Genomic DNA, 14564 nt, shown 5'->3' with positions numbered 1-14564 from the left:
TCTTATATAGCTCTTTATTAATTACAAAGTGCTTATGTATACTTTGCCTACCTTGATCTCCACAAAATCATGAGAGATGGGCAGGACATATCTTAATATTTTACAGATAAGAAAGCTAAGGCATAGTTTGAGGTTATTGAGTAGATTTTAACTAGGGATTGCAGCTGAATCTCCCAGGGAAGTTTGTTCACCTACACGTACCAAGGTATCCCAGTTCCATGGGTCTGGGGCAGGACCCAGGTTACATATATTTTGGAAAAAGGTCCCAAATAATTCTAATGTGCATAGCTTTCTCAGACCTTTTTCTCTGTCCCCCATCCCCCACCTCTGCTCCCACTGAGAACTGCTAGGTTAAAGTTTTTATCACCAGTAAGTGGTTTATTAAGATGTTTTCACCTGCAGGTTATAGAAAATCCAACAAACAGTGGCTTAAATCTGATTTTCAGTGGTTCCACTATCAGCTGGTGTGGTGGTCAGAGTAATGCTTCCTGTATGTTACTTTATGTGGTAAAAGAGACTTTGCAAATGTAATTAAGGTACTTGAGATTGGGAGATCATCATTATCTGGCTGGGCTCTGTGTAATTACAGGGGTCCTTGTAAGAGTGGGGCAGGAGCATCAAATGCAGAAGAAGGTGGGATGACGGAAGCAAGGGTTGGAATGATGTGCTCTGAAGATGCAGGAAGGGGTTACAAGCCAAGGAATGAATGCAAGGCAGCCTCGAGAAGCTGGAAAAGAGGGCCTCCCCTGAAGCCTCTGGAAGAATGCAGCCCTCAAAAAACCTTGATTTTTAGACTTCTGACCTCAAGAACTATATGAGAATAAATTTGTGTCATTTTAACCCACTAAGTTATAATTTGTTACAGCAACAATAGGAAACCAGTACAACTGGGAAGTATAAAATGCAGATCCTGGCCAGGCGCGGTGGCTCAAGCCTGTAATCCCAGCACTTTGGGAGGCCGAAACGGGTGGATCACGAGGTCAGGAGATCGAGACCATCCTGGCTAACACGGTGAAACCCCATCTCTACTAAAAAATACAAAAAACTAGCTGGGCGAGGTGGCGGGTGCCTGTAATCCCACCTACTCGGGAGGCTGAGGCAGGAGAATGGCGTGAACCCGGGAGGCGGAGCTTGCAGTGAGCTGTGATCCGGCCACTGCACTCCAGCCTGGGAGACAGAGCGAGACTCCGTCTCAAAAAAATAAATAAATAAATAAAATAAATAAATAAAATAAAATAAAATGCAGATCCTTAAGCCCCTCCCACTAAGATAAAGTTTTGGTAGAGTGGGTGAGGTTTAGGGAGCTGTGTTTAAACTAGTCCTTTGGTGATTTAGTGGCCTGTGGTTTTTGGCCTGTTGGCCTGTATCTACAGAGTTACAAAATAATCACAAGGCCATTTACTGTTTCCCTCAGGTGTCTAGAGGTGGGTGGTCCCAGCATGGCAGGGTTGGGGGTGGGGGTGTCATCAAGGACCCAGGCCCCACCTAGACCTCTGCTGTACTCCCCTCAATGTGTTGGTCTTTTACCCTATCCCCTTTTTTTTGAGACAAGTTTTTGCTCTGTCACCTACCCTATCCCCTTTTTTTGTTTGTTTGTTTGTTTGTTTGTTTGAGACAGGGCCTCACTCTGTCACCCAGGTTGGAGGGCAGTGGTGTGATGATAGCTCATTGCAGCCTCAACCTCCTGGTACCTCCTCAACCTTCCCACCTCAACCTCCCGAGTAGCTTGGGACTACAGGTGCACACCACCACACCTGGCTAATTTTTTTTTTTTTTTTTTTTTTTGAGACGGAGTCTCACTTTGTCGCCCAGGCTGGAGTGCAGTGGCACCATCTCGGCTCACTGCAAGCTCCGCCTCCTGGGTTCACGCCATTCTCCTGCCTCAGCCTCCGAGTAGCTGGGACTACAGGCACACACCACCACGCCCGGCTAATTTTTTGTATTTTTAGTAGAGACGGGGTTTCACCATGTTAGCCAGGATGGTCTCGATCTCCTGACCTCGTGATCCGCCCGCCTGGGCCTCCCAAAGTGCTGGGATTACAGGCGTGAGCCACCGCGCCCGGCTCCTGGCTAATTTTTAAGTTATTTTTAGTAGAGATGAGGTCTCGCTATATTGTCCAGGCTGGTCTTGAACTCCTGGGCTCAAGCGATCCTCCTGCCCTTGGCCTCCCAAAGTGCTGGGATTACGAGTGTGAGCCACCGCATCCAGCCTTACCCTTATTCTTGTTACATCATGGTCACCGATGGCTACCAGAAAGAAGATACCTTCCCAGAACTTCCAGCAGACTTCCCCTTACACCTGACTAGCCAGAACTGCAGCACCTGGCCATCTCCAGCTGCACAGGAGGCTGGACAGCAAGAAACCTCATATGGTATCTCAAAACATTATTCTGTGTCCCTTTTCCTCCTGGGAAACGCGTGCACCCCTCCAACAACACTTACCTTTCATCTGGCTTTTGTCTCCCTCCTCCAACATGGCTGTTTAGTGTCAGGTCCCTTTTAAAACTATCTCAGGCCGGTGGCTCACTCCTGTAATCCCAGCACTTTGGGAGTCCCAAGGCAGGAAGATCGCTTAAAACCAGGAGTTTGAGACCAGTCTGGGCAACAAAGTGAGACCCCTGTCTGTATAAAAAATTAAAATAATAAAATGGCTCCTGTCATTTTGGAAAAAGAAAACACTAATTTATTTAATCTTTGCAACTCCATGGAGTGAGTAATTTCCCTTTTTTTTTTTTTTTTTTTTGAGATAGAGCCTCACTCTGTTGCCCAGGCTGGAGTGCAGTGGCTGGATCTCGGCCCACTGCAACCTCCACCTCCCAGGTTCAAGCTATTCTCATGCCTCAGCCTCCCAAGTAGCTGGGATTACAGGTGCCCACCACCACACCCAGCTGATTTTTTGTATATTTAGTAGAGACGGGGTATCACCATGTTAGCCAGGCTGGTCTCAATCTCCTGATCTCATGATCTGCCTGCCTCAGCCTCCCAAAGTGCTGGGATTACAGGCATGAGTCACTGCACCCAGCCTCAAATGTCATTTTCTTATCAAGGTACATTCAACCACCTCTTTAAAATTATAGCCCTGCCCCACACATATACACCCAAGCACACATTCCCCATCCTCTTTTCCTGCTTTATTTTCCCCATAGCAGTTAATTTCTAATATACCATATAATTTACGGATTTATTTCACTTTCTCCCACCATCCTGAATGTAAAATCCGTGAAAACGGATTTTGTGTTTTGTTTGCAGCCATATTCCAGCTCCTAAAACTAGGATATAGTTAGGCCAGGTGCAGTGGCTCATGCCTGTAATCCCAGCACTTTGGAAAGCCGAGGAGTATGGATCACCTGAGGTCAGAAGTTCGAGACTAGCTTGGCCAACATGGTGAAACTCTGTCCCTACTAAAAATATAAAAATTTGCTGGGCACGATGGTGCATGCCTTTAATGCCAGCTACTCGGGAGGTTGAGGCAGGAGGATTGCTTGAACCCAGGAGGTGGAGGCTACAGTGAGCCAAGATTGTGCCATTGCACTCCAGCCTGGGTGACAAGAGTGAAACTCTGTCTCAAAAGAAAAAAAAAAAAAATGCTAGGACATAGTAAGCATTCAATAAAGTTTTGTTGGGCTGGACGTGATGGCTCACACCTATAATCCTGGCACTTTGGGAGGCCGAAGCGAGTAGATTGCTTGAGCCCAGGAGGTTGAGGCTTCAGTGAGCTTGATCATGGCACTGCACTCCAGCCTGGGAGTTAGAATAAGACCCTGTCTCAAATAAATAATAGATAAATAAATAAATGTTGAATGAATACATTCTTTATGCACGGTTCTGATTAGGTCTATGGGGCAAATTTCTAGAAATGAAATGACCACATTACAGGATATAGAAATTTTAAAAGGTTCTTGATACACATCACCAAAACCCTGTCTTTCCCAAGGTTAAATCAGTGTGTACTCACATCAGGAACTGTGAGACAACATGTCCACTGTGCCCTCACATTGTTATCAACTTTAAAACAACTTTAGCCAGCTTAGTATGTAAAAATTACAGTTCTTTTAAATTTATATTGCTTTTTCATGCATTTCTCCCCTTGATAATGATGAGTTTGGGTCCTTTGCTTATTTATAAAATTTTGTTTTAGTGTTTTCTAATTTAGTATTGATGGTTTTCTAATTGATTCATACGACTTCTTTAGGTTATAAAGTTACTAAGTCTTTGTTACCTGTGTTGTAGTTATTTTTCCTGGTTTGTCATTTAAAAAAAATTTGCTTATGGTGCTTTTTGTTATATAGTTTTTGTTAGTGTAGTCAGTTTTATCTTCATAGTTCTTTTGCTTTATAGTTCTTTTGCTGCATAGTTCTTTTGCCTTTTTGGAAAGGTCTTATCTACCTCTAAGATCAATTATTCATCTGTAATTTCTTTTAGTTCTCTTATGTTTTTTAATGTTATTCTTTAATCTCTGGTGTTTTATCATATTGTGTGAGGCAAGGATCTAATGTTAGTTTTTCCTCCCTAAATAATAAACCATTCATTGCACATGCCTTCCTTACCTCACTTATAAGAATGTGTTGTTAGTGTATACTAAATCTTTTCACTAAAGTCTGTTCCAAGTGTTTCAATTCAGATTCATTTATATTTTTCTTTTGCCAGAATCCAACTCTTAATTATTGTTTTAAAATATATTTTAATATCCTCTTTTAATTTTTATTTCATTTTTTCGTTTGTTGGTTTGTCTAAGTAAATTTTAGAATCATTCAGTAAAGTTCAAGAATAAAGGCCGGGCGCGGTGGCTCAAGCCTGTAATCCCAGCACTTTGGGAGGCCGAGACGGGCGGATCACGAGGTCAGGAGATCGAGACCATCCTGGCTAACACGGTGAAACCCCGTCTCTATTAAGAAATACAAAAAACTAGCCGGGCGAGGTGGCGGGCGCCTGTAGTCCCAGCTACCCGGGAGGCTGAGGCCGGAGAATGGCGTGAACCTGGGAGGCGGAGCTTGCAGTGAGCTGAGATCTGGCCACTGCAGTCCAGCCTGGGTGACAGAGCGAGACTCCGTCTCAAAAAAAAAAAATAAAAAAAAATAAAAATAAAAATAAATAAATAAATAAATAAAAAGAATAAATGGAGAGTTAACTTCCTAAAGTGAAAACCACATCATGCCATTCTCCCATGGAAGATCTCTTAATGACTTCAGAACATAAAGGCCACACTCAGTGTTAACAGCCTCCAAGACCTTCCTAGACCTGCCCCAGCCAAACTCTCTAGTGTTACGTATTGCCACTCCCTGCCTGAAATTTACACTTCAGATCTGTACCCACATCACATGCTATTTCTCACCTCCCTATCTTTGCTCATCCTGTTCCATCTGCCTTTAATGACCTTGACTAATGACCTTGACTAATTCCTGTTTACCCTAAAATCCATTTCCTGGCCTCATTCCACACTGGCCAGGCTCTGTGGCCACTCCTGCATGTCCATTGTCATCCTGTGCATGTCTCTTACACCACATAACCCATTGCATCACAATGATGAGTTAATCTTCCACCTGAACTGGGTGGGAGCATCTCATGTTCATTTTGTATTTCTAAGACCTACCATGCTACCTGTCATACAGTAAGTCATATGGATGGAGTAGAGGAGAATATTCCAGACTGGAAATTGGGAGACAGATTGTTACCATAATCAAAGTGAAAGATAACTAGAGTATTGACTAGGGCAGCAGTGGGAGAAATGGGACATATATGGAAAATAAGAGAGAAGACTGACCGGGCTTTGTGTCTGGATGAATGTGAGGGTAAGAGAGATGGAAGATGCTTTGAATCTGAGATTTCCAACGGAGACTCCAGGTAGATGTTGTACCTTAACCATATTGAGGCATTTGGGAAGTAGGGGGCAATTTAAGGAGAATATGATTAGGACAACTTTAGATGTGCTGTGAGTTGGAGATGCCTTTATGATACCCAGTGGAGATGTCTGATAGCCAATGGGACATGAATAGGTTAATTATATGCTTTTATCATTCAAACCAGGACCTTTTTGAAATTGACACAGAATGCTATTAATAATTATGCCAGGATAACAAGCATAAACCAGGAATGACCCTTATAAACTGGGTTGCATGGTCTTCCTGTATAAAAAGGTCACATCTGGAGCTCAGAGAGAAAGGTCTGGAATGTAGTTAATGATTTGTGAGTCATTAGCATATAGGAGCTCTGAGAATGGGTGAGATTGCCTAGGGAGAGTTTCTAGGATAAGAGGAGAAAAGAGGCAAGACAAAACCATAGGGAATACTAATATTTGCATAGTTAACTATGTAACTGGGATTATTAACTGGGAAATTGTTTTTCAAAACACTTACATTCCTAAATTTTTCTGAGGATTCTAATATCCTAATCAGCCATTCCCATGTCTGCTCCCAACCCGACCATGAACCATGGCCATCTCCATCCTGCCCCTCACCGCAGTACCCTCTCTCGCCCTCTCTGCAGCCAGAAGTTTTTGTTGTTGTTGTTGTTGTTGTTTAAGTTTAAAACTACAGGTTTATAGGGAGGGCAGAGGTAGAGGAACCAACAAAGGAAACTACAAGTGGCCAAGGAGACAAGAACCAGGAGACTACAGTTCAACTTGAAGGACACCTTTTGAGGTGGTCAGTAATGTCAGATGCTACAGAAAGGCTAAGTAGTATGAGGAACTGAGAAGTGTCCATTGGCCATGCCATTTAGGGGTCACTGTTGCCTGTTTGTGGGATGGGCAGTAGAGTTGTTCTGCAGTAGGCAGAGGAAGCAGGAGGAAAAATAAAGTTGTGGATAGATAGAAGTAGCTACCAGCAGCATTCCTGCAGCATTAAACATGGGGAGGATTGATTCCTGTTTTAAAAGTGAAGATAGAATGCATTGAATCTGTAATTTATTGATTGCAACAAGGAGCCAGTAGCAAGGACAAGGCTGAATGTACAAGAGAGGGAAGAAATACCAATCTTCAGTCATATTGAAGCTTTTTTGCTCAGTCTTATTCCCTTGTCAGGAGCACCTGTGCTGTGTTGTAGTTGAATGCCACCAGTCTGTTCTAATAGGTGTCACGTTGACTTTAAACACTACCATCCAAATGTCTTTCTGTTTGGTTGGCTTGGGATCTACATAGTTCTTCCTCTTTTTCTAAAGACTGAAGATGGGAACATTTGAAGAGAATATAAATTTGTCTTCTAGTTGTATTGATTTGCTGATCACTGGTAAAGTGCTGATAACCCATCAATCTAGGTTTATGGGTTAATGTGATGCATCCTTGTTGGTAGATTTAGAAACCTATACTGCACGTGAACCTACTCTTTTCGTACATATATGTGTGTCTGTCTATGGTGTCATGTGTATTAGGTGGAAAAGTGAGTTTTTACACCAAAATGTGTTTTAATCTTGAGAAGTTCCATTAAGAAAAAAGATGTTGAAATACAAACTGTTCTGTTTTCTGATTTGCTATCTCATAGTAAGCAGTTAGTTGTAAGATTGACTTCCTCAGAGGAAAGAAGGCAAGGACACCAGCAAAAGGAAAAGAAATGTTTAATTGCTCTGCAAAGGCCCCAACATGCTCTGAAAAGTAAAGATTTCAGGCTTAATGTGCATGGAACAAAAGGCCGTTGTGAGCTGTGTACAAGAGTTGGTGAGAGTTTGTATTCTGCCCCTTTTTTCTGTGGGAGTTATTTCCTGTTGTTGACTAGAGTTCTTTATTTAGAACCACCTAGCTTCAGAATGCCTGCTAGCTTGCAGAAAAGTGTGTACTTAAAACATAGGCTTATTTCAAGACAATCTCTTTGAAAAAAAGTCACACTACACATGCACTGAAACTCATGTTCCCAAAGGTCAAAATCCCCAATAAGAAGAGACATAAGAAGGAGCTGCAATGCGTTTCGTGTAGCACTTGGTGGTCACCTGAACACCTAGTGAAAGATTCTTTATGGGGAAACTGTGTTTCTATTTTTTGCTTTAAAAAAAAAAAAAAAACAAGATTTCACTTTTTAGTGCTGAGTTCTTTGTCATTTTAAGGAAGTAACAAGAAGCCTTCCATATTTTGTGAGGAAGATTTATCCTTGTTAGCATGATAGAAGTTCGCCTGGCAGGTAAGAAATACACCCAAAACAGGCATTGAACCACTTATTCTCTTACACTTGCGCGATGAGCTGGGCTTCCCATTGAAGAACTTTAGGTTGATTTAGCATTATCTTTGGATTTTACAGTCTAATATTAAGAGAGAGCGAGAAGGATAATATATCAGAACGAATGAGAAGAATAAATTGTTTATTACTGAAATAATGGGAAATAAATGAATGCTTGCAATACAAATATTGTCCAGTATTAACAGGTGCTAGAAGTTGTAGGGAAAAAAATCTTACACAGTTCTACTTCATGGGAAACATAAGGAAGAAAGAAGAGAAAATGTATTTCTTTAACTTATATTCTGAAACAATGAAATAATTAGAATACATTTATTTGCTTTTGATACTTTGACACTTTTTAAAAAGACATCACCTGTGTGTCTCTCCCTGATTCTATTACCCTCCTCCTATTACCAGAGGTAACTACTTTCTTGAATTTTTAAATCTATTTTCTATAATTGCATACGTATGTATCTATATATATACAGTGTTTTGCATGTTTAAAAATATTTTATATAAATGGTGTATATATTTTATAACTTGCTTTATTTTAGTCAGTATTTGTTTTTGAGATATAACTTTATATTTTGAGATCAACACACGATACATGGTAACTTTAGTTCTTTTTTTTTTTTATTTTAATTTTTTTTGGCTGTAAGTTTATTCAATGCAAAATAATCCTCTCCGAATTTACTGAGGTGGCTGACTACGTCCACAACCAAACCCGCCTCTAAACTGGAATTCGGTTGCTGACCCAGCCCCAGCCTTGGCTTTCTTGTTGGCATCAGGGGGCACAGCACTCCATCTGTAGGTATCTCTGTAGGCTTCCCCTCTCATGAGTCTTGCAGGTTGCTCACCCGCTAGACCTTTAGACCGAGGCCTGCCAGCCTCTGGATGGCTGTGGCGTAGGGTGGCAGGCACAATCTCTGGGAGCAGATGAAGGTACCAGTAGAAATGTCTCCAGGCAAACTGTTCCTTCATGCAGCCTCAGGACTTGAGAGACTGCATGGCCTTCATGACATGAAGGTTGGGCACATTCTTGTCTGCCAGCTCTGGGTGCTTAGGCATGTGGACATCCTTCTTAGCCACCGTGACTCCCTTCTTAAAAAGGAGTTCATAAGCCGGGTGCGGTGGCTCAAGCCTGTAATCCCAGCACTTTGGGAGGCTGAGACGGGCGGATCACGAGGTCAGGAGATCGAGACCATCCTGGCTAACACGGTGAAACCCCGTCTCTACTTAAAATACAAAAAAAATTGGCCGGGCGAGGTGGCGGCGCCTGTAGTCCCAGCTACTCGGGAGGCTGAGGCAGGAGAATGGCGTGAACCCGGGAGGCGGAGCTTGCAGTGAGCGGAGATTGCGCCACTGTACTCCAGCCTGGGTGACAGAGCGAGACTCCCTCTCAAAAAAAAAAAAAAGGAGTTCATAAATGGCAACCCGGTTCTTCTTAGGCATCAACATCTCCGTGGCTGTAGGGTCTGGAGCCAGGGCTGGAAAGATCTTTAGTTCTTTTTAACCACTGTAGTTTTCAAGGGTATCGTCTTGATGATCTTTCAGATTGCTTACAATATTTTGCTATTATAAGCAATGCTGCCACGAAGATTCTTCTTCTATGTCTCCATGGGGATAAAAACAAGAGTTTCTCTAGATTCTAGACTTAGCCCTTCTCATCCAGAATTCCTCGAGAGAATTAAGCCCCAATCTCTTAAGGTATCTTTGAAGGGTAATGAATTAACGTCTGTCCTGTAAGTCTGGAATAGTTCAAATGTTGAGCTGGAGCTGGAGATTGATAGCCACTCCTAGAAATGAATGTGCTAATCTCTTCCTAATTCTTGAGTTCAGTTGGGAGGCTTGAAATCAGCCATGCTGATATCACAGAAATCAGCAAATGCTACGAATAAAACTTCCTTCCCTATCCCCCTAGCCGGTTGTTAAACATTTGCTAGCACACCACAGATTTTAACTTTATACCATCCTTGGGAGAACTTAGGAAACAGTCACTTGAATCTTTTTCTGTAGAGCTTATTTTTCTGTATGAGAAAGACTGTATGTGGCAGGGTGTGTGCATCTCCAACTTTACTAGACAGTGCCAAATTAGGCTGGGCATGGTGGCTCAGGCTTATAATCCCAGCACTTTGGGAGGCTGAGGCAGGAGGATTACTTGAGACCTTGGAGTTCGAGACCAGCCTGGCCAACATAGTGAGACCCCATCTCTACAAAAACACATAAAAGTTAGCTGGGCATGATGATGTGTACCTGTGGTCCCAGCTATTTGGGAGTCTCAGTGGGAGGATCGCTTGAGCCCGGGAGGTCAAGGCTTCAGTGAGCCATGTTGGCACCATTGTACTCCAGCCTGGGCAACAGAGCAAGACTGTTGCAGAAACAGCAAACAAACAAAGAAAATGCCTAATTATCTCCAAAGTGGTCATACCAAATTATATACCCACAAGTTTTATGAGAGTTCCTTTTTATCTGCCTTCTATCATCAGTATTTGATATTGGTATACATATAAAACTTTTATTTTTGTCAATTTGATAGCTATGAAATATCTCTTTATAATTTGCATTTTTCTTTTTTTGTAGAAATGAGGGTCTAGCTGTGTTGCCATGAGGGTCTAGCTGTGTTGCCCAGACTGGTCTCGAACTCCTGGCCTCAAGTATCCTACCATCTCAGTCTCCCAAGTGCTGGGATTAGCGGCATGTCCACTGACACAACCTGTTTTGCATTTTTTTTTTTTTTTTTTTACTGATGAAGTTGAGTGTCTATTCCTGTGTTCACTGGACATTTTAGTTTCCTCACCCATTTTTCTATTGGGTTTATATGTCTTTTAAAAGATTGATTCAGAGGAGTTCTTCGTTAATTCAGAATACTCATCTTTTGTTGATTCTATTTCTGTGAATCACGTATATCATTTGACAATCTTTAGCTTGCCTTTAACTTGTTTGTAGTGTATTTTGTGTAAGAGATGTTTAACTTTAGTGTAATCAAAGCTATTGATCTTTTTCTTTATGGTTTGTTCATTGGGGGTTTTGTTTCTTAAGTAGTCAGAGTCCCTGCAGGAAACAGAATTCCACTGAAATGTTTCAACTAAAGAGATACTAGTGAAGGGACATTTTACAGAGATGTGACAAAAGTTGAGGCACAGAAGACAAATAACTGTAGGAAGCTGTCACTATCCTTAAGCCTAAAAGGGAACGGGGAGGAAATGGTGTTGCTAGAACCCAGAGGGAGTTGTCATCCTGGAGAAGGGGCCACCTGGCAGAAGCTGTAGTTGTGGAGGGATGGGTACTCGCAGGTGAGGGCCCAAAGCAGGAAGGAGCAGGGAAGAAGTACCCCAGCTTCTCCACCTTCTGACCCATTGAACTCCTTCTGGTACCTTGTTTGTCTGAATCCAATTGGAAGCTAGTGAGCAAAGGAACTTGGGTGAGGTGGTCCCTAGATGTCAGCATTTCAAGGCATGGAGCCAAGCAGAGGCAAGTGGAGAATGAATCGCAGATGAACTATAATCAGCACACTTTCCTTGTCCTAAAGCCATAAACGTATTTTCATATATTCTCTCCCGAAAGTTTAAAATTTTGTTTTACATATTTAGATTTTAGTCTACCTGAAACATGTTTTTTTGTAAATATTAGGCACCTAATTTATTTTTCATACAGGTAATCAGGTGGCCCTGAGCTATTTATTTGTAATTTTTTTGAGAGAGTCTCGCTCTGTCAGCCAGGCTGGAGTGCAGTAGTACCAACATAGCTCACTGCAGCCTTGACCTCCTGGACTCAAGCAATCCTCCCATCTCAGCCTCCTGAGAAGCTGGGACCACTATGCTCAGCTAAATGTTGGGGGTTTTTTTCTATTTTCTTTTTTTTTTTTTTTGAGATGGAGTCTCGCTCTGTTGCACAGTCTGGAGTGTGGTGGTGCAATCTCAGCTTACTGCAGCCTCCGCCTCCCAGGTTCAAGTGATTCTCCTGCCTCAGCCTCCCGAGTAGCTGGGATTACAGGAGCCCACCACCACGCCTGGCTAATTTTTTTTGTATGTTTAGTAGAGATCGGGTTTCACTATGTTGGCCAGGCTGGTCTTGAACCCCTGACCCCGTAATCCGCCCACCTTGGCCTCCCAGAGTGCTGGGATTACAGGTGTGAACCACCGCGCCTGGCCTGCTCAGCTAATTTTTAAAATTTTTGTAGAGACAGGGTCTCTTCGTGTTGCCCAGGCAGGGTTCAAGCAATCCTTCTGCCTCAGCCTCCTGAAGTGCTGGGATTATAGGCATGAGCCATCGTGCCTGGCCCTGAGCTACTTACTGAATTCTTTCCTTACTGATCTGTAATTTCACTTCAGTCATATATTACACTTCCACATATATGTGGTTTTGAACTCTCAATTCTGTTCCATTGATCTATTTATCTGTACCTACGTCAACTCTACCCTGTTCTAATTAGTAGAGCTTTATAATAAGCTCTGATAGGACATGTCCCCTATCTTGTTCCTTAAGCTTATTACAACTGTGTTTGGCCCTTTCCTATTTCAGATGAATTTTAGGATTCATTTGCCAAGTTCCATTGAAGGAAAATATGGGATTTAAACTTCATTTAATTTGTTGATAAGTTTGGGGGAGAATCTGCATGTGTATAGTATTAAGTATTCTTGTCCCTTAAATGGTATGGCTCCCCATTAATTTTGATCTTTTCATCTGATGAACTTTTGGAAAGGTATTTGTTTTCTCACTTTTCATTTTTGGCTGTAATGAGAAAATAGTAAATCTGGAATCTTTATTCTCATCGCTGTTAATTGTTATTAAAACTAAAAAGCATGATGTCTCAGAGTTTTAAAGGGGCAACAAATCAGAATGGATTGAAAATGAGTATCTGATTAAAATTTTTTCTACCTTTTTGTAATTTGGGCTTTAATTTCTTAAAGGAAGCAAAACAAATATGATGTTGAAATTATCAATATTAGTCCCACAAAAACGATTTTTCTGTAGCCCAGTACTGGATTGTGCTGCACTCTGTGTAAAGAGGCCAAATGAATAGCTCTGCACTCATAGTGAGGGAATCTGGCACTTTTTAAGTGAGATTTTTGACTTGTTGTGACTCTTTCAGATGTATGTTTTCTTTTAAATGAATCATCTTTAAATATATGCATTGTCTGAGCAAGTTCAGGATTGTAAAGTGTACATTTAATTGTAACAGAACAGAACAGCAGTGGGCGTCTGTGCTACAGATGATATTCTTAGGGTATTTGCTGCCATCCACTCTCCTTTCTAAATTTGGTGTTACAGATTCAACTTCTGTTTTTAAAAAGGGAAGTTGCAGATAGATCATTCACACTATTATTTTCTCCTTAAAGCCAGTTTCTCTGCCCATGTAAGGAGTTTCCTATAACCTAAACAAGACTTCTCTAAGAAAACCATTTTGAAACAAATATTACTTAGCAAGGTTAAATATTTTGTTCAATATTTAAAGTGTATTTTTGAAAAAAGCAATTGACTAGTTACACAAGTGTACCTAATGTGGTGTTGGTGTCTGAGCTACTTGCTTTATTTTCTTCCTACTTGACTTTACTCTGCATTTCTGAAATTTTAGATATAAAAATTTAAAAACTAAAAACAAAAACAAAAGAGAAAGAAAACAAAAATTATACATTTTATTTTATTTTCATTCTTTAATTTGTTTTGAGTCAGCTCTGTTGCCTAGGCTGGAGTGCGGTGGTGTGATCTCAGCTCACTGCAACCTCTGCCTCCTGGACTCAAGCAATTCTCATGCCTCAGCCTCCCAAGTAGCTGGGAATACGGGCGTGTGCCACCATGCCCAGCTAATTTTTTTGTATTGTTAGTAGAGATGGGGTTTTGCCGTGTTTGCCAGGCTGGTCTCGAACTCCCAGCCTCAAGTGACCTGCCCACCTCCGCCTACCAAGGTGCTGGGATTACAGGCATGAACCACCACACCTGGCTATAAATTTTAAATTATATATATATATATATATATATATATTTTTTTTTTTTTTTTAAAGAAAAAGACTACTATTATTAGACAGGTTGGATAATTTTGAAAAAGTCTTGTTTATTCTGGCAACAGGTCTTTAAAAGACAATTGTACATTAGCGACTGAAAGGTAAAGCCTATGCAGTCTTGGCAAGTGTTGCCTCTCCCCTAGAAAACTAATAATAATTCATGTGGCAAAGGGCTGATTCATTTTTAGTTGTATATTGTGTTTACACTTAAACTGTATCCTCTGTTCACGTTTATTTTCTAATGATGCCTCATAGCCTACACTTGGAGGCACTTCCTGGGCACCTATTCACATGAAAGCCTCGATTTTTTTTTTAACTTCTCTAAGTAGAATTTTTATAGGTGAGACTTCAAAAAATGGTTTAAATATATTATTTACATTACAAAAATCACCATACTTAAAAGTCCTCTTTACTTATAAGG

General features: G+C 41.3%; 1 protein-coding gene and 1 pseudogene across 1 annotated transcript in view; one reads left to right on the top strand and one right to left on the bottom strand.

Moving 5' to 3' along the window:
- The first annotated feature begins 7798 nt into the window (after positions 1-7798).
- SERTAD2 (SERTA domain containing 2) overlaps positions 7799-14564 on the top strand; it is a 31600-nt gene continuing 24834 nt past the window's right edge. Inside the window, exon 1 of the mRNA XM_025354680.1 lies at positions 7799-8105. The gene's annotated coding sequence lies outside the window, so the exon portion shown is untranslated. The remainder of the gene's footprint in view (positions 8106-14564) is intronic.
- Positions 8772-9599, bottom strand: LOC112605086 (annotated as a pseudogene).

The sequence above is a fragment of the Theropithecus gelada genome, chromosome 13 (assembly GCF_003255815.1).
Source record: "Theropithecus gelada isolate Dixy chromosome 13, Tgel_1.0, whole genome shotgun sequence".
In the NCBI taxonomy this organism is placed as follows: domain Eukaryota; kingdom Metazoa; phylum Chordata; class Mammalia; order Primates; family Cercopithecidae; genus Theropithecus; species Theropithecus gelada.
Note: the sequence above shows the minus strand (reverse complement) of the source record. Positions and strands in the feature narration are given on the sequence as shown.